The sequence below is a fragment of the Myotis yumanensis genome, unplaced genomic scaffold (assembly GCF_028538775.1).
Source record: "Myotis yumanensis isolate MYYU_CA2020_CCGP unplaced genomic scaffold, mMyoYum1.0.hap1 SCAF_2, whole genome shotgun sequence".
Classification (NCBI taxonomy): domain Eukaryota; kingdom Metazoa; phylum Chordata; class Mammalia; order Chiroptera; family Vespertilionidae; genus Myotis; species Myotis yumanensis.
Genome location: NW_027223753.1, coordinates 168,346,002 through 168,373,895, shown reverse-complemented (window position 1 = coordinate 168,373,895; position 27,894 = coordinate 168,346,002). Strand labels below are relative to the sequence as shown.

General features: G+C 40.0%; 1 pseudogene; it reads left to right on the top strand.

Annotated features, from left to right (window-relative positions):
• Positions 1–13,936: 13,936 nt before the first annotated feature.
• LOC139002214 (phagosome assembly factor 1 pseudogene) lies at positions 13,937–15,223 on the top strand (annotated as a pseudogene).
• Positions 15,224–27,894: the final 12,671 nt, after the last annotated feature.

The window sequence follows — 27,894 nt, the reverse complement described above, 5'->3', positions numbered from 1 at the left end:
GTAACTATCAATCTGCATGCTCATAAATAAAAGGAGTGTAGAGAGAGATGTATAATGTAAATAAATGGGCTGTTTTAAAGATCATTGAGTGTATATAAACACTCAAAGAGAGGTTGAGAGAGAGAGAGAGAAAGAGAGAGAGAGAGAGAGGATGCCTGAAGTTGCATCTTAAAGTTTACCTGTGATAGTAAAATTGCAGTCAAATTTTACTTTGTTTCTTTTTCATCTGGTTTTGAAATTCTCTACTATTGTATTTAACATAAAATTATAAATTGAAAATTATTTTTAAAAGAAAAATATAAATGCCATAAGACTTGGAGATTTTACTTTATATACACATCTAAATGAGACATTTTGTGTTCTGGGGATGGCTCCTAAACCATGCAAAGAAACCTTGTGGAAGAGGTGGGATGTGTACTTTTGTCAAATGGAGATCTTTCCATCTTGGGCTATTTACCTCGCAATCCATTCATTGATCAGATACCAAACTCTTTCAGCACTTTAAAAACAGAAATATCACTCAAATTTTCCTAACCATTTTTATTCTGGAGTAAAGAGCAGGGCAATAGACTTTATTCAAGCTATAAAACATGAATGTTCAATAAGATATCTATCCTATGTAATAAAAGGCTAATATGCAAATCAACCGAACTGCAGAACGGCTGGTAGCTATGAGGTGCACTGGCCACTGGGGCAGACACTCAATGCAGGTGCTGCCTCCTGGTGATCAGTACAATCCCATAGGGGGAGCACCACTCAGCCAGAAGCTTGAGCCGGGCTCATGGCTGGCAGGTGCAGTGGCGGTGGAGGTAGCCTCTCCCGCTTCTGTGGCAGCGCTAAGGATGTCCGACTGTCGGCATAGGCCCATGGGGAGCAGGCCTTAGCTGGCAGTCAGACATCCCCTGAGGACTCCTGGACTGCGAGAGGGCACAGGCCAGGCTGAGGGAACCCCCCGAGTGCATGAATTTCATGCACCAAGCCTCTAGTTAACAAATAATTCAATTGAAATAATAGTTTATTACAAACAAAATGAACTTTTGTGAGGTGGCCTGAAAAGAACCAAACCTTTGTATTACATAATCCTATATAATTAAGAGGTATTATGCAAATTAACCATCACACCCTCACAAGATGGCTGTGTACGACCAGGCCAGCAGGGGGGTTAGTGAGGGACAACCAAACAACTGATCAGCAGGCTGTGTGGGGCTACCAGGCTGGCAGGGGGGGCTGTGAGGGGCAACCAGGCTGGCAAGGGGGGGCAGTTGGGGGTGACCAGGCCAGCAGGGGGGAGCAGTTAGGGTGACCAGGCCAGTGGAGGGGTGCATTGGGGGCAACCAGGCCGGCAGGGGTGGCAGTAATGGGTGACCTGGCCAGTGGTGGGAGCAGTTAGGAGCGACTAGGCCAGCAGGGAGGAGATGACCTGGCTGGCAGCAGGGGGTAGTTAGGGGTGTCCAGGCTGGCAAGGGGTACAGTTAGGGGCAATCAGGCTGTCACATAGAGGCATTGAGGGGCAACCAGGCCAGCAGCGGGAGAGAGGTAGTTAGGGGCAACCAGGCAGGCAGGCAGGCAGGTGAGCAATTAGGGGACAGAGGTCCAGGATTGTGAGAGGCCTAAACCAGCAGTCAGACATCCCCCAAGGGGTCCCAGATTGGAGAGGGTGCAGACTGGACTGAGGGGACCCCCCGTGCATGAATTTTGTGCACCAGGCCTCTAGTTTTATATAATCATTCTTCCCTCTCTTTTTCTCTTTCCTTATACCAACTGATAGAGTGTGGGCAGACACTAAATGAGCGAGATTGATGTTTAGGAATGAGAATATTGTGGTTTCAACTAGAGAAATAGCTCATAACTTTAATAGATTCTTTCTTTAAACCATTTATTTTTGTCTACAAAATGTCAGTTAATGAACTTAAGTGGCTAATAAAGTAATAAAAATGTTGTTAAAGAAGAAAATGTATGACACGGGAAAGGGGACAGCATTTTTCTACATTTACCAAACACACTTAATTATTACTCAGTTCTTCAATTTCCTTTACTTAGTAGAAATAGAAATTATCTGTGAAATCCTGGGATTATTTTTCTGTTGTGTAATTATAATGTTAATAGAATATCAGTGGAACTTTTGCTTAAAATCAATTATACAAAGATCTTCAGTTTATTTTAAGAGAAAGACATGACTATGCAATAATGTAATTTTATTACAGTTGTATATTAAAATGTTAAATAATAATATAAAATATTTTCATTGAAAAGATAAGGTACATTTATAGCCAGATTATAGTGAGTATTTGGTTTAGAAAAAAAATTTCTATAAGAGAAACAGATATATTGCCCTGAATTTAATTTATAAGAATAGGGAAAGGATAATTAGGAAAGTGTAGATTTGAAGCTTTTATTTACTTAATTCCAGTTTACATCTCTGCATATTTAAGTGGAACATTTTTCAAAAACCAAGTTAATATATTTGCCTTTCCTTATAGTTTTGTTTCCAGTGATTACACCTAAATAACTATCCTCACAAATTCTTGCCACTACTTTTTTAAGACAACCATCTTTTACAGGAATCTCTGAAGAAAAGTATTTTCAAGAAATTTAAAGAAAAAAAAAATTCTTTTTTTAAGTTCAGAATGTCAGCATTTATTGATTCCATTCTTTCACCAAGCATGACATTTATTAATTTAAAATAATGTTTGAACTATTTTAGATAAATAGTATATTTCATTTAAATGAAAACATTCAATCTATTGGGGATTTTACAGGATCCACATAGATATGCTGCTTTATTTTGATCCAATAAAATATGTTTTATAACATCAGTATATGTTTTTAAAGTAAAATATTGGCTAAGAAAAATAATAGAAAATAAATATTTTTATTCTTCTTTTCACTTTTAGGTTTTTTATTACAGATAGTATTACAGATGCCCCCCCACTTTTCCCCTCTTCCCCCCCCTCCACCCTGTGCCCACCCCACCCCAGACCTTCCAAACACTATTGTATGTATCCATGGATTATGAATATATGCATATATGTTCTTTGATTAATCTTGTTCCGTCACTCCATCCCCTCTCCCCTCTGAAATAGTTTTCTAAAAGATATAGCTTTGAAAAAAAAAGACCACATGTATTTAAATACATTTCTATCTTGATAAAGGATATATTTGAATAAAAAAAATACCTGAGTTAGATGCACCTTTAGAACAAAGGATGCAAAGAGTGATTGCTTTTGCAAATACACACACACACACACACACACACACACACACAAATATATATTGATTCATTACTACTTGAGATGTAGCTGTCTCCTTGCCTGCCATTCTAATATGAAGCTTTTTACTGGATATAGACAAGAAATTTTGCCAGAAAGAAACCCAGAAAGCCCCCAAACAATAATATACCACAAAATAAAAGTCCCACAATTGTCTTGGTCAAGGTATTTGCTCTTCCACATTTTGTGGTAGGCATTTGCCCATTTCCAAGGTTATTCGCTGTGGCATGTATTTCTATGGCCTGGACAAATAAAAGTTGGCAAACTGTACATTTGTCTTGCATATTGTCTAACACATAGAAGAATAATGACCCCAACTTTGTAGTCCGTCAATAGACAAATTAGTATTTAAAAAATGTGTTAAACGATTAAAATCAGTCAAACATTTAGTTGCTTTGAAATAAGTGTACATGGAGAGAGGTTCACCCTCGTCTTGAAGAATTTAGATCAGAAAATAACCGAACTAATAACTCAATCTTCTCTATGTACATAGAATGAAACTGAAATCAAGGGGGTGCCAGACAGAAACCATTCTAAAATGTTACTAGTGATGTATGCATCTCAATGTGTGGCATTCTGGGGTCGGTCAGAGGTGTAATTTAATTGTAATCTACCAAAATGCTTTAGAGTTGGATTTTTCTGTATTTCCCATACACAAAAAATCAGAATTTAATGTTACCATTAATCAACATATCAAGTTTGCAGAATTCTCTGTGAATGCCACATTTTTCTTCACACACTTACACTGTGTTAAGAACATTGAAAAGTCTCATTATTTTACTGAAACAACAACAACAACAAACAATAGGGACCTACCAAATGCAATGACTTTGACTGGTCAAAGATAAAATGTGAGTGCCCTAGATAAAATCCAAAATGATTGATTCCAAGACTTGTATTTAGGTTTTTCAGACAATCTGTTTCTTAATAGGGAATGTCTATAAATAAATAACAAGGGTTTATACAGCTTTACTTCTACTGCCAAAAGAACTGCTCTAATTTTCATTGACTTTTAAAACCACACTTGAGACAACATGGTCTAGTAAAGTTGTATTAGATCCAAAAGCAAGAAACTAGATCCCTTTTCCCAACCCAGTGTCCTATAAACAATATGACATTCTATCTTGGTTCTTCCAAATAAGACCAAAGTAAAGGTTAGCTCCCTCTTCCTGACAAGGAAGTCAGTTGGATGATAGATAGCCCTAGAAGTTCAAGCTGGAGTGAATATCGGAGAGTACTATTTTAACTTACTATTTTTAAAACATAAAAAAATACATAAAATTTAATGAGGTTGTTTGCCTAATAAGCCAGCATTAAATCTAGCTCCCTTGATTCTCACATTAAGAGTAATTTTCACTACAGAATGCACTGAAAATTTTAAATAAAGATAAATACAAATTATAATATTACAAGAGCAGAAATGTATTTTCTCTAACTCTCTAGGAACATATTTATAGATGTTACAGACTAAATTATTTCATTTTACATAAGTCCCCTAAATATGTTAGAAATCTGGTAAACACAGTCAATGCATAATGTGGATGTTAGTACCATCCTTCTGAATGTACTGGGTAGATTTCCCCATGTATTATTATCCTCAAAATTCTTCAAACGTAACTTTCTATCTTGATGTGTTCTTCTCTGAGCCCCACTTATTTCACAAATAGTTTACTAATAATTTCATTGAATTAAAATTTCATTTTTCTTTTCCCAGGATGTACTTTTGGGATATGCAGAGATTGCGTGATTGACTATATTACTATTTATACAACCCCCATCTGGAATAGGCATGAGAAAGAGTTGCCATTTGATTAGAAAAAATAAAGTGTTGTTGAAAGTAATTTAGTACAATGTTGGTTAAAGTTAATTTACTTGAGAAGAACAGCATCACAGATTACTTTTAATTGAAAACAGCAATAACTAAAGGGATGTTTGATGATTGAATTATATCAATGCCTTAAGACATTATTGCAATAATGGCAGAAAAATCAAAGTGATGCAAATATGAAGATTAGGATTAATTTACTCACCTGCAGGATTTTTTAAAAGTATCTTTTTATTGATTTCAGAGAGGGAGAGAGAGATAGAAACACCAATGTGAGAGAGAATCATCTATCAGCTGCCTCCTGCATACCCCACACTGTGGATCAAGCCCACAATCTGGGCATGTGCCCTGACCAAGGAATCAAATCATGACCATTGAGCCATGCCAGCTGGGCACATCTAAAGGATTTTTAAATTCATATATGTGTACCTTGGATAAAATATAGCCATCAATGTGCCAATTCTAAATGACCATTACGCGTAACAAAGTTAGAAGTCTAAAGCAAAGAGTGGTTGAAAGGATCTTGTTCCTATTAAAAATCTTCTGTGCTAATATGTTGCTGATAGGGGTGGTGGAAATAGTAGGGCACTAGTAATGCTAATAGATATTATTAATCACGACTGTTCTGTCTTAATCAACCTGACCTGGTTGCTGTGTTGCGACGCTGACCGCCTCTGGGAGTTTGCCCCAGGAATGCAGTCCATTCTCTGATTCTGGGAGTGGGATAAACTGTTTGCCAGCATAAAAAGATTAACTACCTTGTCATTGGACTTCAAGATTCTGCAAGCAGACACACTGACCACATACCCCGCAGCCCTCATCCTGCTATACCCTTCCTCCTGCACGTAGCTTTTTTTCCCTATCCTATATAATAAAAGACTAATATGCAAATAGACTGAACAGTGTACAACCAGAACAACCAAACAACAGGTCGCTATGATGTGTACTGACCACCAGGGCATGTGTGGAACATGCCAGGCATTGGCTGTGGCAGGATGGTGGAGCAGGTGAGTGGGGGTGCCAGACCAAGGCAGGGTACCAGTCTCCTGTCATCAGGGTGAGCCTCTGTGTGGTTACTGAAAATTCTTTGCTCCCGCACACTGCAGTCCCGCTCAGCTGGAGCTGCCGCTCACACCTGCTACTGGTGCCTGGCACTGATCCCAATCACTGGGCACCATCAGCGGGTGTGAGCAGCAGCTGCTGGCCATGATCACCCCTAAGGGCTTCTCCAACTCCCCCTGCTCATGAGGGGTTATCAGGGCCAGCAGCCACTGCTTGCACCCATTGACAGTGCTGGCCCTGCTCACACCACTGCTGGCACTGGCCCCAATCACTCTGCGCCGTCAGCAGGTGCAAGCAAGCGGCACCAGTGCTGTCAACGCATGGGAGCAGCAGCAGTGGGACCAGGGCTGCCGGCAGACAGGGGTCCTGGGACTGTGGCTGGAGCGGCCGGGCAGGGGCGCAGAGGATGGGCCAAGACCTACCTCTGTGCCTACCACAGCCGCACGGCCCACAGTTCCTTTCAAGGTGCACAAATTCGTGCACTGGGCCCCTAGTTCATATATAATAAGCCAACTGCTGGGAGATGTTAGACCAATTTTTTAAGGTGCCATACCTGATGGTCTCTTCTATTGCAGGCAATTCAAATGAATGCTTAAAAAAGATTCAACCTTGTCTCTGCTTATTGGCTTAGTGGCAACAGGCAGTAATGGACCTGTTGTGTCCAGTGTCATTACCAGACTAAAGGGATCCATTTGCCTGTGAGCACCAAAGCCCAATAAGACACTAACAGGGGTTTGCAGCTAAGAAACAATGGCTTATTTTTTGGAAGGGGCCCCCTCCCACACTGATATAGGTGAGCTCCCCAATGTTTCCAGGCGATGGGTTACATAGGGTAAACATCATTAATTATGGCGACTAAGGGAATTAGCCATGGTCTGTAGGGTAGGAGTTGTTGATCACTGCATCTGGTCCTGATGTCAGCCACGTAGTCAACCAGAGTATCGCTTCATCTGATTTTGCTGCTTTTCTGGGCCTGGAGCTGAAACACAACAGAGGCCTAGATGTTATCTCTACTTTGACTAAAATTCTTTCTCCTGGTCACCAGTCCCGAGGCTTTGTTTCTAAGATTATTTGATGCTGAGTCCTGAGGCCTCAATGATTAAGGGAGTAGACATGCAAAGAAGGAGGCAGATGAGTCAGGGTGCTAGATGGGACCAGTTTGAATCAAAGGGGGAAAAAAGGAGAACCTTTCATATTAAAGGACTGAAGTTTCTGTGCAGTTATCCAGGTCAAGATAAATATGTGAATGGCTGGGGAATGCTGCAGAGCTCTTTAAAATGGTGGCAAGTGTGCTTCAACTACAAATGATCTGAACAGAGAACAGAAACTTATAAAATGTAATGCATTCTGTCAACATGATTCACTACTGGGAGAAGGGACGGGTTTGAAACACAGTTAATGACAGGAAGAACCTAATCTATATATATCATACCTGCTCATTTCACTAAAAGCAGGCATTTCTATGCCTGTCCATGCACTCAGCACACATACACACGCATAAAACAATAGCTAGGAACGTAGATCATTTGGTTAGATTTTCATAATTTGTTGTTTAACTTCCTGATTTCAAGAGTAATTTAACCTCAAACTAAGACTAAGGGCATGCAAGGCAGGTAAAATGCCTTTCATTTGAGTAATTTAGAGCCAGATGGAGGTCTTCCTGACAGCGATGTTATTTGCAACCATCACTTCATTTTAAACAAACAAATAGATTAGAGTTGGGAAGAGCTCAAATTTGAAATGAATGATAATGGGAACATTAATGTCTCACTATATTGGAGAAGGATGCCTTCATTTTGCTGCAATCAGCACTTTTAAAAATTAAGACTAAATCTAATTCATTCAAAGTTGGCAAATGTCTAGTCAATTATTCTCTTTAATACTTACTTTAATTATGATGGTTTTCTTTTTAAGTCAAAGTCTTTCAATATATCTTCAATTCCAATTTCATGGCTCTGAAGATGTGATAATGACCTCTAGCCTTGGCATTTACTTCTCCTAAGAGATTTTAGATGCATTAATTCTAACACTGTCTTGGTTCCAAATGCAGCACATGATGATGTTAAAGGGTGCAGTGACTAAACTTTTCACTAACTCATTGCTTTAATAAATTACCCAGATAAAATCTAAACTACGTAGCATGCTATTCAAGCTTGTTTTTCCTTCACAGGCCAATTTTTCACTCCATGTCCTTGTGGGCCAGTCACATTAGACTTCCTTTTCAAATTAATTTATTTTTCAATTAAAGGTTGACATGCACTATTATATTACTATCCTGTGTACAACACAGTGATTAGACATTTATATAACTTATGAAGTGATCACCCCCAATAAATCCATATGGAACCATTTGTTATTACAATATTACTGACAATATTCCTTATGTTGTACTTTACATCCTTGTGACTATTTTGTAACTACCAGTTTGTACTTGTTGGTCCCTTCACCCTTTTCACCCATTCCCCCCGACCACCCTTCCATCTGCCAACCATTGATTTGTTCTCTGTCATCTATGAGTTTGTTTCCATTTTGTTTGTCCATTTTTTGGGGGGTTTGTTTTTTTTTGTTTTTTTTAATTCCACATATACGTGAAATCCTATGGCATTTGCTTCTCTCTGACTTATTTCACTGGGCATAATACCCTCTAGTCTACCATTAGTTTTATGGCTAATTAATAGTCCATTGTAAATATGCACTGCTTCATCTTAATCCATTTAACTATAGATGAACACTTATATTTCTTCCAAAAATTGTCTATTGTAAATAATGCTGCAATGAACATAAGGGTACATATATCTTTTTGAATTGGTATTTTGGGTTTCATTGGATAAATAATCAGAATTGGAATTGCAGGGTCATATGGCAGATCTATTTTTAATTTTTTGGAGGAAACTCCATACTGTTTTCCACTGTGACTACACCAATTTACAATCCCACTAACAGTGTACATGGATTCCCTTTTCTCCATATTCTCACCAACACTTGTTTGTTGATTTATTGATGATGACCATTCTGACAGGTGTGAGGTGATAGCTCATTGTGACTTTAATTTGCATTTCTCTTATGATTAGTGGCATTGAGCACCTTTTTATATGTCTACTAGAGGATCAGTGAATGAATTTGTGCACAGGTGGGGTCTGGACAGCCCACCCTGATGGGGTTCAATCAGGCCAGGCCAGCCAAGGAGAAGAGCCACAGGCAGTTGGCTGGCTGGCCTGCCCTCAATCAGGGTTAGGGGGGCTGATTAGGGGCCAGGCCAGCCAAGGGGAGGGGCCGTGGAAGGTTGAAGGCGGGGGGGAGATAGGGGCCCTGATCAGGCCAGTTGGCCACTGCAGTGTGTGTCATAGCAACCAGTCATTCTGGTCATTCCAGTCATTCCGGTCATTCTGGTCACTTGGCTTATATATATATATACTAGAGGCCCGGTGCACAAATTTTGTGCACACGGGGGAGGGGGAGGTCCCTCAGCCCGGCCTGTGCCCTATTGCAGTCTGGGACCCCTTGGGAGATAACAACCTGCTGGCTTAGGCCTACTCCCAGGTGGCAGAGGGCAGGCCCAATCCCTAGGTGCAGCCCCTGGTCGGGCTCAGAGCAGGGCCGATTGGGGAGTTGGGGCGCCGCCCCCTGTCATGCACAGAGCAGGGTGGGTCGGGAGGTTATGGCTCTACCCCATCACATACAGAGTAGGGCCCGTGGGGGGCGGTTGGGGCGCCACCCTCTATCACCCACAGAGCAGGGCCGATCAGGGGGTTGGGGTGCTGCCACTGTCACACTCAGGGCAGGGCCGATGGGGAGGTTATGGCTCTACCCCGTCACACACAGAGCAGGGCCCATGGGGGGGCGGGGAGGCGGGTTGGGGCGCTGCACCCTGTCACACACAGAGCCGCAGGGCAATCAGGGGGTTGGGGAGCTCCCCCCTATCAGGCACAGAGCAGGGCTGATCAGGGGGTTGGGGTGCCTTCCCATGTCACGAACAGAGCAAGGTGGATAGGGAGGTTGTGGCCCTGCCCCCTGTCACACACAGAGTTGCAGGGCGATCAGGGGGCTTGGGCACTGCCCCCTGTCATGCTGATCCCGGTGCCGGGAGGCCTCACGGCTCCGCTGATCCCAGTGCTGGTAGGCATATTACCCTTTTACTATATTGGATAGAGGCCTGGTGCACAGGTGGGGGCCGGCTGGCTTGCCCTGAAGGGTGTCCTGGATCAGGGTGGGGGTCCCCACTGGGGTGCCTGGCCAGCCTGGATGAGGGGATGATGGCTGTTTGCAGCTGGTCACACACCCTTCAGTGTGGGGGTCTCCACTGGGGTGCCTGGCCAGTCTGGGTGAGGGGCTGAGGGCTGTTTTCAGGCTGGTGGGTGACTGAAGCTCCCAAATGCTCCTTTTTTTCTTTTTTTGTTTTTATTCTGGGCCAGCTTTAGCTCTGAGGCTTGGCTCCAGCTCTTAGGCCTCGGCTGCTGAAAGCAGGTATCTGGTTTGTTTGGGTTCTATAATCGAAACACTGTTTCAACTCCAGCTCTGAGGCCAGGCTGGCTGAAAGCAGGTTTCTGGGTTTTTTTTTAGCTTCTATATTTTTAACAATGTTTCAAACTGCAAGCTCAGAGGCCGGCAGCGGCAGGCGGGGAACGTTGGCTTCCTTCGTCACTGAAGCAAGCAAGCCTCATGTTCGTTTCAAGGTGCCTGGCTCCCGGCCGCCATCTTGGCTGGCAGTTAATTTGCATATCACCCTGATTAGCCAATGGGATGGGTAGCGGAGTGACACCAATTTGCATGTTTCTCTTTTATTAGTGTAGATAGATTGGCCATCTCTATATCTGCTTTGGAAGAATATCTATTTGGGTCTTCTGCCCATTTTTTTAAACTGTATTTTTTTGGGGGGGGCGGGTATTAATTTCTAAATATTTCCTTCACTTTCTTCACTAGCAGAACTTTGTTGACATATCTCTGTATAACCGGACTCCTTTATTACATCAGCATTTTACCTTCTCACTCTCAAGCCTTTAATCAAATGATACTAGCTCCTTTTAGTCATCTAGTTTTTTTAATCTCTTTCTCCTCTCTTTCTTTCATTACAGTATGTGTTTGTATTTCTACCTCCACTATTAAATTTCAAATACTTTGAGAGCAATTACTGTCATAATCACTTCTGTCCCTATTTGCAAGTATCAGAGTGATTTGAAATAAAAATAAGTGAAAACATATTTGATTTTTAATAAATAGTAACTGAAATTTCTGATAATTTAAAGGCAAAAATGAGGTAATGTTTTTAAATTTGTTATCTGGTTTTAAAGATACACGAGTGGAAAGAATAATTGCAGTTCTTTATGTTCCTATTTTTCATTGACCCTAAAAATTCAAGAATAAACAATGTCATTGAAACTTGATCCTCGAAGTTTATCACACTACAGTGTTTCAAAACCTTCATTTAAATATACCTTGATGCTCTCTTATTATTTATTTAATAAGTTATTTAGATTAGCTTTTTAAAAAATAAATATTTTTATTGATTTCAGAGAGGAAGGGAGAGGGAGAGAGAGATAAAAACATCAATAATGAGAATCATCCATCAGTTGCCTCCTGCATGACCCCTACTGGGGATCAAACCTGCAACCAGGGCATGTGCCATGACCAGGAATTGAACTGTGACCCCCTGGTTCACAGGTCTATGGCTCAACTACTGAGTCACGCCGGCCGATTAGCTTTTTCAAATCTATTTTAAAAATTCTATCAGTATGAAAATGACAAATCAGTATCATTTGATAGATAAAAATATATACATATGATGAAAAATAGTATAATTACAAGTCAAATATTAAAGAAAATGTAAAAATAAGATATAAAATATATTGATAATAAATCTAATAATCCAAAATGAAGAAATGAGAATAAATTACCCAATGACATGGTAATGTTAAATATGAGTCAATAGTTAAGACATTTAAAAACATTAAAGTTCATGGTTCCTTAATTTAAAATATATATATATATATAAATATGATTGTTCAATTTTTAATTTTGCTATTAAATAGCACAAGGAGCCCTAATTTTCATGGGATTTGTTATTTTAAGGGAGGAAAAATAATTCAGATGCCTTATCTGATAAGGTTGGGTACTGATGACTCATTTCCAAACAAAATGACATGTAAGACTTTTGTTCCACAAACTTTTATTTCAGGAAATCTGACGCAATGTCTTGATTTTTTTTTTCTGTTATATTTTAGTTGATGTTGGAAAAATGTTGAAAAAATAAGTTCCTTATTCATGACCATTTCCATTCTGGAAAAAAACCTGCAAAGACCTTTTATTAAATCTTTTATTTGTTTCTTCTTAATAATAAAATTATTTTACCAAGTTTTTCTCATGAGTGTATAACCAAATAAGTTGTTCAACTAAAAACACATTTTCAATATTGATTGTATAAGACAGATAATGAAGTTAGAGTATTTGTTTCTAGAGCCCTTAGTATACATGGTAATATTATATAGTAAGGTTATTATTACCTTTTATTGAACAGTTAGCCCATGCCAGGCCTTGTTCTATATTTAGTATTTTACTTAATTCTCACAACGATCCCTCACAATTATAGTGTGTGTGTGTGTGTGTGTGTGTGTGTATTTTTTCAGCTTTTACCACAAAAAAAAAAAAAAAATTTGGTGGATCCAAACTGAAACCTAGATCGAATCAATTGCAAAGGCACACTTTTAACTCAAGTTGTTTTTGCTCATAATTGGGGAAAAGTAGAGTTGGAAAATATTAACTCAATAACAGATGCCCCAATTTTAAAGAAAATTTACAACAAATATTTTAACTTCACATATTTAAGAGCAATCCTTTTTGATCACTTAATCTGTATTTCATTTATAGCATATAAAGATTTCAATTTTGTAAATGAAGACAATATCAAGTTGTAGTACAACTAGAGGCCCAGAGCACAAAATCTGTGCATGGGAGTGGGGTATCCCTCAGCCCAGCCTGGGCACTCTTGCAATCTGGGACCCCTAGGTAGAGTCCTTAGACCTGGCCGGCAGTCAGGGCCTATTAGGGCTTTCCTTCCCAGGGCTGCCAGCAGCTGGTCCCGCCCCCACCACTGCCACTGCTTGCCATCTGTGCGGCACTGCCGCCCCCCCCCCCCTCCCCTGCCACCAGTTGCCTCCCTCTGTGGGTGACAGGCATGGGATGCGATCGCTTGGCTGGCCTGGGCCTCCCTCTGTGGGGCGATTGCTGGCCATCCCCACACACCTGCCACAGCGTCGCTGGCCGGTGTGGGGCCCTCTGTGGGGCCATCGATCGCAGGGTCCCCAGATTGATCGCCCTGCAGAGGGAGGCCCTGCCCACCCGCCGCAGCGCTGCCAGCTGGGTGGCCTGGGCCTACCTCTTTGGGGTGATCATGGGGCATGACAAGGCCCCCTGTGTGAGTATGTCATAGCAAGGTCATCCGGAAGGTCGTAGGGATGGTCTTTCTGCTGTTCAGTTGTTCAGTCGATTTGCCTATGATGCTTTTATTATTATAGATTTGCAGATAGCACTAAGATTCAGTTGCATCTTAACTCTCATAATGAGTGACAAGAAAAGCACAGATAACCAGGGTCCATATACAGTGAATCCATGCTGCCTCAAATACATTTGAATACTTACTTCTTGGATCTATTAAGCACTTAAGCTGTTTTCTTCCAGTAAGTAGAAAAATTGAGAGAGATGCTACCACTGCTGCCACTGCCCCTACTAAGGAGGCTGTTGGTGAGGTGAGCTCTGGTCCCTCTGCCCCAGCCAGAAAGCCAATCCAATGCTGGATCTGGTGGTGGTGCCCAAGGGCTCTCTGGGGAAGGAGCAATGGAAATTCATGTTGAGAATTTCTCTGGCTCAGGCAGTAGCCATTCTTCAGAAGCACTGTCCCATCATCATAATGTCCATGTTCTCTACAGTGAACAGTCTCCTCTAAGCCATGACCTCATCCTTAACCTGAGAGAGGATGGGATCAAACTACTGTTTGATGCTTTCAATCAGAGACTTAAGGTGATTGAAGTATATTATTTGACTAAAATAAAGTTAAAATATTGTGGGATACATTTTAACTCTCAGGCCATAGCTCCCACCATGGAGCAGATTGACCAGTCTTTCGATGCAACCCATCCTGGAGTGTACCACTCCACTGAGCAGCTCTTCCACTCAGCTTCAGAGGACTGTCTTCCTCTTTTCAGTTAGACTTGCAGACAGAGGCACCCAAGTATGAGCCCAATGTTGCCCATGGTCTGGCTTCTCTCCAGATTCCCCACAGAGCAACTGTGAAATAAATGAACATCTACAGTGGAAACAGCCTACACGAGACCAAGGCTCCCATGATGACCCCGAGCTGTTTCCTGAACACTGTGTATGCTGAGAGTATAAATGTTCTTTGAGATGGAACTGGACCCTAAGGCTTACGACTTTGCCTACTTGTTGCAGGTTGTGGACCTGGCCTGTTAGCAGATGCCAAGATGTGGGTATTTGAACATTCAGTGTATTTTGGTGATTCTTGCCAAGACATTCTTAGCATGCTTGGTTCTCCACACAAGGTGTTCTATAAGTCAAAAGACAAGATGAACATTCATTCTCCTTCCCCTCTTAAACAAGTTCCATCCAAGTGCAATGACTACATATTAAATGACTTCACTCTCAGAGTGGACATCCTCTTTGACTCAAATACACACAAAGTGAAGAAGTTTGTCCTTCACATCAATTATCCTGGGCATTATCATTTTAACATTAATCACCGTTGTGAGGTCAAGATCCCAATAGCCATAAAGAAAGAAAATGCAGATGGTCAGACAGAAACATGCACAACCTATAGCAAGTGAGACAACACCCAGGAGCTCCTGGGTCACCCTATGGAAAAGCCTGTTGTCCTTCACAGGTCCTCCTCCCCAAACAACACCAACCCATTTAGCTCCACATTTTGCTTTGGTCTTCAGCTGATGGTCTTGGAGGTTATGCAAAATAACCACATTGATTCGGTGACCCTGTATGCCCCCCCCCCCCGCCCCGCCCCGGGAAAAGACCTGGTGCCCATCTGAAAACAGCAGAGCTTCCCTAGGGACATCACCACCCAGTTCTTCCATGGAATTGTGCATCACATCCTGCTCAGGGGGCCTTCATGTGACACCTGTGGGTTTTCTTGGACACCTTGCCAGTGTTAAAGGGATGTTGTGATGTTCTGAGATGGAGCTCAGGCTGAGTGCTCTGCCATGGGGTGAGAGACTCAGCTATTCTTCTGTCCATCTTTAGCCTGGTGGTGCCAACAGGGAACACAGACTGTACAAAGAAGCACAAACTTTGAGCCTTGATATCTGGACCCAGGAGCTTTCAACCAACACTTAAGGAGGCAGGGTTCTGTCTCTCCTATCCCACACACATTGGAAAACTTGGGACACTGTGGCTGGGGATACAGGCACCCAGGACAAAGACAATGCCCTGTCTTTGGCCCAACATTGCCCCATGACCTTTAAGGCAAGCAGGTAGCATGTCTATAGTACTTGGTTGCAACTTTTGCATTACATCCATTTTAGTTACTTGAGCCAGCTGTTGCCAGGGTGGCCCAACTGCCCTTCCTGTTTCTTTCTTGCATGCGATCTCTGTCAGGCCCAGTAGACATATCCAACTGATTGAAACACAGCTTGCTTTCATCCAGGTATGTGTTCAAGCCTGGTTCCCACCCTTCTTGGAGCCAGCCTTCAATGTTGCCTCTATCCTACTAGGCCCCAACCTGGCTGGCAGGGTTGCATGTTTCCACCCTATTTGCCTCTTTTATTTAATGTCAAAGTTTTAGCCAAAGGCATCTTCCTCCTTTGCTGTGTTTCAGCATTCTGTTCTGCACTGTGGCCTGATTCACTTGCCCCAACCCTGGGCAGTTGTCTCCTGGCTGGGCCTATTCATGGCTCAAGGCCTCTTGGGACTCAAGAAAGCTGGGCTGCTCAGTTTCTTCATGGGTCTTGCTAAGGAAAGTAGCATATGTGCTTTAAAAATATTAAACTTTTGAAAAGAATTGAGAAGTGAATTGTATAATCTTATCCCATTTTTAATATTTTGGTCTAGCAACTGGTGATACATAGATGACAATTTTGTGAGTTTTTCAACTGTGTGTACAGATTTTTGTAAATATGACTCTTTTATAATTAATTCATTAACAGCCTCATCTTGTATAATTTAATGATGAATGTGCAAGGGACCTGCCCCAGGTTCCTATGTGATTCCTGGGCCTACATCCAGGCTTGTGTCGCACTCTTGTGACTTTGTGATTGGCTGGTGTCTTCCCATTTGGACTGTAGCCTGGCCAGAGACACCCCACACAGCACACTAATGGGTCAGCCAGGACTGATCTCATCCCCCTGGAATGGGGGAACTTTCCTCATGTCCTGCCCACACCTCTTCTCCAATAAAAACCTATGCCCTCAGCAAAGGATCACCATTTCTACTAAAAAAAAAAAAAAAAAAAAAAAAGAGTAATTATAGTTTGACCTTTCTCTGACCCTGTTAATTCTCAGTAGAATTCCTAAAACATAGTTAAATGAGTGTATGAAAGTAGCAGGCAGAAGGAAGAAGCCAAAAGCCAAGCCAGAACAAGATTTTTTTTTTCATTTAAAAGAATTCTGAATTATATTTGTCAAAATAAAGTAGAAATGTTTATGTAAATACTAGAGGTCCAGTGCACATAATTTGTGCACAGGTAGGGTCCCTAGTGGCTGTCGGCTGCCTGCCAGGGCCTCCCTTCCCCCAGCTGCTTGCCACCACCACCAGTAGGGGCAGGACCGGCTGGGAGGAGGGGCCATGGGGGTTGGCTGGCTGGCCAGCCCCACCCCCTGGTGGAACTCCTGGTCAAACTCCTGGTCGAACTCCTAGTTGAGGGGACAATTTGCATATTAAACTTTTATTATATACTAGAGGTTCGATGCATGAAATTCGTACAAAGGGATCTGCCCTCACAGTTCCGCCCTGGCTTTATCCAGAAGGTTGTCCGGAAGGTTGTCCAGACAGTCATTTTGCTGTTCGGTCTAATTAGCATATTAGCTCTGTATTATATAGGAAGATCTTGACATTTTTAATAAACAGGATACTTGTCTTTTTATTGTTGTCAGAGTTCTTTATATTCTGAAGACTAGTTCCTTATCAGATATATAATTTTCATACATATGTTTGAATTGTATTTGCACTGGATTGTATTTGCACTTCCTTAAAGCACAGAAGTTTTTTTTGGATCACGTCCAATTTATCTATTTTGTCTTTTGTTTTATGTATTTTTATTTCCATATCTAAGAAACCATTTCCTAATCCAAAATCATGAAGATTTATGCCTATGTTTTCTTTTAGAGTTTTATTGTTTAGCTCTAAAATGTAGACCTTTGATCTATTTTTCATGAAGTTTTATATGTGCTTTGAGGTGGTTATCCAACTTTATTTTTTCAGATGAGGATATTTAGTGTCTCAGCACCATTTGTTTGTATAGCTCAATTGATAAGGTTTTATTTATGGATTTTCAATTCTATTGTATTGATCAGTTTGTCTATCTTTCTGACTGCACCACACTCTAGATTAATGTAATTTTATAGTAATATTTGGAATTGGGAAGTATAAGATTTTAACTTTGTCCTTTTTAAATATTGTTTTGGCTTTTTCGGGTCTGTTGCATTTCCATATATAAAGGATAAACTTGCTAATTTCCAGTAAAAGAGGCAGCTGGGATTTAGATGGGAATTGCATTCACTTAGCTGGGTTTAGGAAAAACTACCATTTTGAAAATATTAACTCTTCCTATTCATGAAAAAGGATGCCTGCCTAATTATTTAATTTGTTTCAAAACTGTTTTGTAGTTTTTGGTGAACAAGTGTTACTCTAATTTTGTTCAATTTACTCCTAAGCATTTTTACCTTTTATGCTATAATAAATGGAATTGCTTTCTTAATTTATTTTGCATTGTTCATTAATAGGATATGAAAAACATTTTTTATGTTGATCTTATATCTTGCAATGTCATTAAATTCATTTATTAACTCCAACAAGGTTTTCTGTTTGTATTCAGGTTCCTTAGGATTTTCTATATGGAAGATCATGTCATCTATAAATATAATGTTACTCTTTCCTTTCCAGTCTGGGTGCCTTTTCAGCCTAATTGTTCTGTGTGTAGCTTCCAGTACAATGTTGAGTAGAAATGGTGAGGGCACAGCGACTTGTCTTGTTCTGATCTTAGGAAAAAAGGCTTTCAGCCTTTCACCTTCTGGTGTGATATTAGTTCTGGATTTTTTGTAAATGCCCTTTACCAAGTTTATAAAATCCCCTTCAATTCCTACTTTGTTGAGTGTTTTTATTATAAAAGAGTGTTAAATTTTATAAAATGCTTTTCCTCATGTATTGAGATAATACTATTTTGTTTTTTATTCTGTTAATAGGGTGTACTACATTGATTTTTATATGTTAAACAAACTTTGTATTTCTGGGGTAAATTTCATTTGGTCATGGTGTATGATCCTTTGAAGAAGTTATTAAATTCATTTTGCTAGTATTTTATTGAAGGCTTTTGCATCTAAATTGATATTGGATCTTGTCCTGCAGTTTTCAAGCCCTCATTTTTGTGGCTATCTTTGCAGAATCACTTTGGTTGACCATGCTCTTCTCATTGAAAAACTCCCTGGTTTCTTCCAATTTTGCTAAGTTTTTTTTTTTTTTTTTTTACTTTCTTTTATAATTTCCTCCTCTTCTGACCTTTAAAAGATGAACTTTCTTAGGTTTTGATTCTAGTTTCTCTTTTCATATCATGTTTAATCTTTTCTAGGAAATACATGACTGTGATCACTATCATGCCAGTGATTCCCAAATGACTCCCTAGGTCCTCACCCTTCTTCTGAGTATTTACCTGTATTTCTCAGAAGCTTCTCAACCACACCCAAAATGGAACCACTCATTTCACTCTAATGTTTCACTTCACTTCTAATGTTTACTACCTGAGTAACATGGCCATTTACCCAGTTATTCATTCAAGAAACCCCCTTTTTGCCCTTACTCCCCATTGTTTCCAACCAATTACAAAGTTCTTTCAATTATCCTCAAATATTTTTCAAATCTTTTCACTTCTATCTTTCTTGCCACCTCTCTAGACCAAGAAGCTACCATCGGCACTGCTGAAATGCCCTGATTCCCAAGCTTCTTTTTACCCACTGTTGCTCTCCTTAGAGCTATTTTCCATGAAGCTTTAAGAGTAATCTTTTGTAACTGCACATACTCTTACTTAAAACCCCTCATCTCTTTCTGTTACACTTAGGATAAAGATTGAAAGTCATACAATGGTTTATAAGGTCCTGTGTTATCTGTCTGTAGCTACAGTTCTTTAAAAATGTGAAGCTACTTTCTGCCCTCAAGGACTTTGCACCTGTAGGGAGGCACACTCCACTCTTCTCTCTCTCTCTCTCTCTCTCTCTCTCTCTCTCTCTCTCTCTCCATCTTAAGCCTCACTTAAAATTGTCATTTCCTCAGCAAAATCTCTTCTGATTTTTTCACACTGGGTGGGTCCGTCTATCACTGCCCTGTACATTTCCTGAAGAGCTCATGTCCCAAATCTCAAGTCAATTGCTTATGTGTGCTTTTATGCATTGTCTGTCTGCATTACACTATTAGATTCAACATGCAATGGTTTATGGTTGCTTTGTTCATAACTATGTCCCTATCAACCAAAAGAGGCCCTGGACGATAACAGCTCCTTGCAAAATATCTAATGATTAAACAAATGAAAAAATAAATAGGATAGAGTTGTTTTTCTGGTTGTGCTTGGGTTCCTCCCATTATTATGACCAATTCAAATTCTACCTGTTAAAGGAAAGAAGGTTCCTGACTATTCTAGATGCAGAAGAGGGCTTCTCAAGAAAAGTGGAAGGAAAGTATCTCTAAAACAGGTAGGACTGAGATTTCTAATTCAACGTCTTGGTGCCCAGAGTAAAAAAAAGACAAAAAAAGCAAAAGTTGGCATATTTTTTTCCTCCTAAGTAGAGGAATTTACTGGCATTGAGCAAGTGAGGTGAAGAGAAAACCAAATATGACTTGGATTTAATAGGAAAATTAACTCATAATATGTGAACACTTAATGTGTGTATAGATCAGGCAATAAACTGTAATGATGCTTGTTGTGCTTGAGAAAGAATGTCAGTCTATGAGGAAGAACAGTACTGATGCCAAGAGATGTCAGAAAAGAAAACTGGGTGGCATCCTGCCTATTCACTTAGGGTCTGAATCAAGGCTTCTTCCTGAGGAACTCAAGAGCCAAAAGCATTTTTCTGTGGTAATCCCTATAACTTCTGCACCTTTTCTTCTTGTGTGTGCCTTTTGGATTTGGACTGCAGATTAATCTAAAAGTTTTCCCTTGGGAGTATCTAGGTAATAGACTAATACATCTAGGTGTGGCCATCTTCCCAACTTTACTCTTGTTAGGAACTAATCTCTGGAGTCTTTTTGTTCTTCTCTGACCCTAAGCTCAGCTTTTCCCTTTCTCTTATCCTGGCAGCTGGGTTAGACTGTGCCTCACTTATGCAGTGAAGATAGGAGAATACTTTCAAGAGACTATTTCTTTGTTCACATAGATCCTCTTATCTAGAAGATTCCTATCCTTCATTTAGTCTACCTAGAAACCTCATTAAAAAGTCAGAAGTCCAAGATTATATCTTCACATAAGAATTCCTTTATCTTCTCCTAAGTGCAGAAAGTAGTTGCTTCTTCTTCCATATATTTCTAGCATAAATAAGTTGTATTATTTCATTTGTTGCATTATATTTGTTACTAATTAAGTCAGTGTATGGGTCTCCCACTAAATTTGAGTTCTTGAGGACAAGGATAGTAATTTCTTATTTTTCATTGTAATATATACTTTCCGGTCTGTGGGGAGAAATAATATGTAAAAATTTAGCTTAGCATCTGCCACATTGTTCGTGTGTAAAGTGAATAATTATTCCACCATTGATTATCCTAATTTAAACACTTTCTATTCATATAAAAATTAATTTTGAAAACATTATTCATCATAATAATGCACTTAAAGAAATGTTTACATTGTTATTCAGCCAAGTTAAATGTTCTTTGGTCACCTACTTTAGAAAAAAAATTAACACCTTCTGTCTCTTCCATATAACAGACTGCCAGCTCTGGATTTTTGTCTCTAATGTGTAAGATGTTGAGGTTAATTATATCTGATATCCTTTTCCCTTGAACAGTCTGTGGCAATATTCTGCTGAACACTTTCTTATAACTCACTGTTCTCTCATTGTAGCATGTATAATCATTTTTTAAAAAAGATAATTCAAAATTCTTGCCATACATTTTCACACCTAACATAGTATCTAGTACAAGAACAGATCCACAGTAGCCTCAGGAAAAATTAATTTTTTTGAATTTTGAAAAAGTCACTGCTTTGTTTAACTTGAAATGGTTATCCTTTTTTTTTTTTACCTCTGTAAACTTTTTTTAAATGTGTTCTAGTTTTTTACTTCCTTTTCTTTCATATATAGTAGTAACTTATTGCTTACCCACAATATGTCACCTTCTTCTTGATTGAAGTGTTTCCTCTTTTTTTTCCTCTGTTTTGTTTGTTTGTTTCCTCTTCTTTACATGGATTCCAGCAAGTTTTTTTGCATGGCCAAACATATTTAAGAATCTACATAAGCCTTAGTCAAACCAACAGGAAAATTTGTTTCATTCTATATGATGGCCTAAACATTTAAACGAAAACAATAAAGTTGCTCAATCATTCTTTGCTTCATATAATCCTTTTTGCTTAGTTCTAGTTGATGTACAATACTACTGTGCCTTCCACAAATTTTTCTTCATTCCTCGCCATAATATTTTTCAAGATTTCACTGTGAGAAACCTTCAATGTTATCAATACATTAAGAAATAAATGAAGTTAGATATTGAACAATTTAGTTTTATTAACTAAATTCTTGGTGATAAAAATACATCTCTAGATCCTCAGTCCAAAGAGCCATGCTTTAGGTAGATACCATTATCTTAATGAGATTGTTCCCCCCTTCTGACAGAAACCATTAGGCAGAGTCAATATTTATGAAGCTTTTATCCTGACTTGTGTAATGTGTAACTCTGCCTGGGTATGAATTTTTAGCTCAGCTCTTCGTGAGTCCATTAACTATTACAACAGAATGAACTCAGATTTTTAGCACCTCTGGGAGCTTTGTTAACAGGTGTAGGAATAATCAATTTTGTTGGCTGCTGGGATTCATTCAACTCCATACATAGCTTTGGTGTGAGACATCTCCATCAGGTACCCCTTACATACCTTAAACAAATGATTTTTTCTGGGAAGGGAAAATTTAAGACAAGAATTTGTAGAGTTATGTCTAGAAACACATTTCCATTTCCTTTTTAAAAATCTCACAGTTAAGCCACAAAAAAATCTCACAGTTAATTCACAAGTACCTATTTATCCCCAAAGATGTGACCATCAGTGAGCTAAGTGATATAAGGGATAACATTCAAGAAGCTGGGTTCCATTATGAAAAGAGCCCATTAGCAGAATTTATAATGACTAAATTCAATCTGTGATGCTCTGCTCATGAATGTCATGATGATTGGTGAGTCCTGACTTTACTGCCTCCTCAGCCAGTGTTCTTCATGGTATTTCAGGCTAATGGCACAATAAGCAGTTGCCCATGGAATATTACATACATGATTTTGACCCACACCCAAGTCATTTAGGGTTATAGTTTTCTGAGTAGCCAGACATAGAATTGGATGGAGCACACTCATTTGGATGCAACTTGGTAACAGATCCTTTACTGGAGAAAAATGTATTGTGGAAGAGAAAATTGGATAATGAATTTAAAAGGAAATCTAGTAGAGCTCCCTAAAACATCCATAATGCAATAAAAGACAGTGATTTGAAAACTATGCTGACTTCCTTGACCTTGACTGGGACAACTCTGAAGGGTGTTCTTCATCGTCACTCCAAGTTCCCCAGTAGTTTAGTTTATGCTCCAGTTGCCCACAGTGGTAACTTGCTTGATAACAGACTCTATTGGCTAGTTTCCTTTCCCAGGCTCCCTTCTATTCTCCCCATCAATGTCTTCTGGTCTTCCTCTCAAATAAACTACTTGTACTTGAATCCTTGTCTCAAGGTGTGCCTCTGCAGAAAACAAATTAAGACATCTCTAATACCATGTGAATATAATTTTCACATCTTGTTTATAATCTCAAAGCTCCATTGTACAGAAGAAACTCACCAAACGTAGGTATGTTTATGTCACTTATATTTTCCCTCAGTTTCCCTATAAGATAAAGAAAGACTGCATTGCTTCAAAAGCTACAAAGCACAAGTTAAGTTCAGTGATATATTGAGTTTGCTCACTGGTTTCATATATAAATTGAGCATAATGATGATTGAACATAGAACATTTTACAATTTGCAAATAATGTATTTGCCATGTATTTTATTAGTTCATATCTATTCTTGTTTTAACCTTCCCCTCCAAAAAATTGTCAGAAACATACAATAGCAACCAGAGTCCATGTTAGTTTCATAACTTGCCTAAAGCATCATAGTGATATTGATAATAGTACAGAAGACCTGCTTGGGGATTCTTAAGCTGCTTGGGAGTCTCCTCTGCTAAGAAGGGAAAATTTGCATGCTTGGATTTGCTGTGGATTTCTCATTAATCAATTCCCTGAAAACACTTTGGTTCACCTCTGGCAGACCTTTTTTCCCCCCCGCACATGAAAGATAGGCCTGACAGGAACAAGAGTGCAGCCCACCTAATTAAATGAAAGAGATTCATAGAAACTATGTGACAAGAGAGAATCAGAACCCTTGACTCCCCAGTTTAATTAGCTAATGAATGCCTGGACAGGACCTGAGTCACATTATTGATGCAGAATTCTGTTCCTACCACACTATGTGAATACAGTAACATTGATTCTTGGAACCTAAGCTTACACTGAATCCTTAGCTTGACATGGAAATCTGTTCATGATCTCTAGCCTCAACCTATCTCTACAGTCTTCTTGCTGACTGTGTTCCACATGCACTTCATATCCTATCTAGTACACTGTGTTATACCCTGAGTCCTTTAGTAAAAAAGAAACCTGAGGCAAAATTACATGCCAATGCTTTATTGAAGGGTACTGAAGCATGGCAGAAGATTGCTGCCTCAAAATATGCTACTTTGACATAGGATTTTTGATCTAAAGACACTTGACAAACAGTAGGTGCAGTAAGGACTCTCTGACTTCCCCTTTTTCCTCCTAAAAGCAGGAGATCAAACTCCCAAATGAAAGATGTCCTCCCTATACCAGAAAAAAATAACATTTTCATTACTGAGAGAAACATATAAAAATAAACCTTGTTAAAATAACTTGTATCTTTCTAGCCACTTCTCTATCCAATTAACTACCCTCTCCAAACCCCTTTGCCTTGTCATATTTTCAGAATCTACTACTTTTTGTCCAATTCAGTATGGGAGTCAATTCTCAATGGGTATCCCACATTTCAGCATATCTTGTGAGTAGGAGCACTGACTTCTTTTGTTCTAGACTGATTATCTTTCAAAGGATGTTTATTTAGAAAACAACCTTGGAAGACAGAGAAAACATGTCCATTCAGAGCAAATGGTAGATTTGTTTACAGTACAGTTTAAGATAATATCTCCCATCAGGCAAAGGTCAAGAAGAGGGATCCCTAAGCACCAGGTTCCTCTCTCATAACACACTTCATTGACTATGAAAGAATCACCTGGCCCTGTATGCATTATCCTGTGTGATTTGGGACTTGGGGAACTGGTACAAATGTTGATGCTCTGTCTACTGCTGTTTTTGTGAGTAATAAAGTACTTTAGTCTTTAACCCAGGAATCTTGTTTTCTGCCAGTGTCCATGAAAGTGTTATTACTTTAAAGTTGTAATTTTACTATTTTCTGTAATTTGATTGTTTTTATTATTTTCTGGTGCACAAAACATCTAATCTGTTTTGATTAGATGTCAGTCATATGTTATTTTTTGTAATGGTGCCCAAAGCATGATTCCAAAATAAAGTCTCTGTTTGCATGATTCTCTTATGCACCATACAGTCAGAGCCCATAAAAAATAAGATATTGAGACTTCATTAAGTTTTCAGAGCAGGTTTCATCACGTTTTTTATACCTACTTGTTGATATATATATATATATATATATATATATATATATATATATATATATTTGGTTTCAGGCTTACTTTCTTTATAAACTGATAGGGAGATTTTGGTTGGAATTGCTGGTCTATAAATATCTCCAAAAATTGGCAGATACCACTGTTCAAAAAATCCCCAAATTGAACTTTCATTGGCTTAGGTACTTTTTAACAATGTAGCCAATCATCTCAAGAGATAAATAAGATAAGCAATAATACAAAAAAAAGAGAAACATTTCAAGAAGGCCTGTAGGATCATATCTATTACATGGTAATAATTAGCCAGTAAGAGAAGGGCTGAGAATTGACCTCTGAATTTGGCAACGTGGAGGTCATTGTTAATGCCAATAAAAACAACTTCTTTGGACTGGGGTGAGGACAGAAAGTATGATTGGAATGGGTTTAGGAGAGTGGGAAGTAGATATCATATGAATCAGTGAATATGTCTTAAGATCTTATGGAGAGCATAAGAAATGAGGGCAAATGTTTAGGAAAACAAAGCAGCAACTCTTTGACATATCTTATGATATCAGTCTGAGTCTCGACAGGAAATAGAAGCCACACTCAATATGATTTAACTGAAAAGAACACAATGAAGGGACTATTTAGAGAGGTGTGGGTACCGTTAAGGGAAGCTGGGAGAGTAAAAAGCCATTACCATTTTAGGCCTGAAAGGGCACTGGAAGGAAATGATATTAGAGACCCATGAGAGCTGGAACCATGGAAGAGAGACATTTAGACAGGCATTGTATTTAAAAAAACAAAACAAAACACGGTATGGCCAAATTTTTAGCCTAGCATCAGGGGGAGGGGAATGGAATACATAGGTTGACATCACTTTCCTCCTTGTTTTGATCTTCTGCCAGTGCTTTGCCTTCGTGGAACTCAACAGGAAGCCATAAGGCAAGGAGGCCCTGGTCATGTTTTCATAAATATGAGCCTCCCAGGGCCAAGCATGACAGAGAAGTGGACAATGGATTTGAGAAGGGAAACGGAAAATACAATACTCTCTATGATCACAAGAAGTTTAAAAAAATAGTCACTAGAAGGCAGGGGGCTTAAATATCCCCATAAAAGTACCTTTTAAAAGTCTTACCTCTTTCCTATTAACACATTTTACTGGGTGTTCTTTCTGTGTAGTGCAGGGATTGTTAAACTTTTTCTGAAAAGGGTCCAATAATACATACTGTAGACTTTGAGACCTAAGTGGCAAAGTTGAAAATATTATGTTGTATCTATATAATCACTTAAAATATGACCAGTTAAACACATGACAAGCAATCATTCAAATCCAATGGGGTGGATTTGACCTGTGGGCCATGGTTTGCTACCCTCTGGCTTAGAAAGTCTTCTCCTACATTTTTGCTAGTTTAAGGTCTGCTTATTTTTTCAATGTCAGGTCCAAATAAAATCTCTTCCATGTGGCCTCTCATATTGGGACTCTGAAGTGAGTGACAGAAAAATCAACTTTTACCCTCTTAAGATAGTAAAATTACTAGTTTAAATTGTAGGTTCCAGAACCCAGGAACTGCAGGAACCCCAGCTGCTCCAGGGACCTCCTGGCTTGCTACTGTGGTATCATAGAACAGGTCCTGATCTTCATCTCTCTCTTACCTTCATTACTGTCTTCAGTTTAGCTTCACTTCCTATTAGTGAGCAGTGAGCGCAAACCTTCCCCACAGGAAAGAGAATGCTTATCTGTCCCAGTTCATGTAATAAACATAGGGAGGTATTCTGCTTGACCTGTCTTGGTCGCACACACCCATCTTTAGCTGCAAGTGTGTGGGTGGGAGAGGAAGGAAGAGTGGTGGAGGCTAGAGGTTCTAAGATTAAGCAAGCTTGGGAGAGGAGCCACCACTGAGGCGGGTTCCCATTGAGAGAGCACATTCTGTTGCCAGGAGATGGCAGACAGGCGATGTTGCCTATTTCCGGGAGACAAAAGTCACAATGAGACATGCCACGGGAGAGGTTTCTGACACATGGTTTTATCAGCTCCCGTGCCTAACTTCACATTGGGTAGACATTCCTGCGTTTTTGATGAATGAATGACTCAGTTCCCCCAGCTGGTGTGAATTGGCCCAGATTTTTATCAGCTGCTCTCTAGTTGTATTAGAGATTTTTTTTTTTTTTTTTTAATGCACGTGTATTATCTTCCCTCTAATCCCAGGAAGCCAAGGGTGCGGAGAGAGGCACACAGGAAGCATCTGGGGAAATGGCCCCAGAATGCTGACCACACCGCTGACAGTGACGATTCTATTCTGGTGACCCGGGTGGCCCTCTGCTGAGGCCTCCAGGACACGGAGCCCCCCCTCCAAAGACACGACCCTCGGTTGGGAGCGAGGCGGGGCCCGGGGACGGGGGGCGCAGGGGCCCCCCCCCCGCCCCCCCCCTCCCCCCCGGCCTCAGACGCGTCACAAGGCACAAAGGAGACAGCAGGGAGGCGGCCACGGGAGCCGCGCTCCGCTCGCCAGCCACTCGCCGTTGCGGTTTCAGACCTGCAGCTCCCCTCCCCTCGCCTCCCCACCCCGGCCCGCCCGCCCGCCTTTCTGTCTCCTCTCTC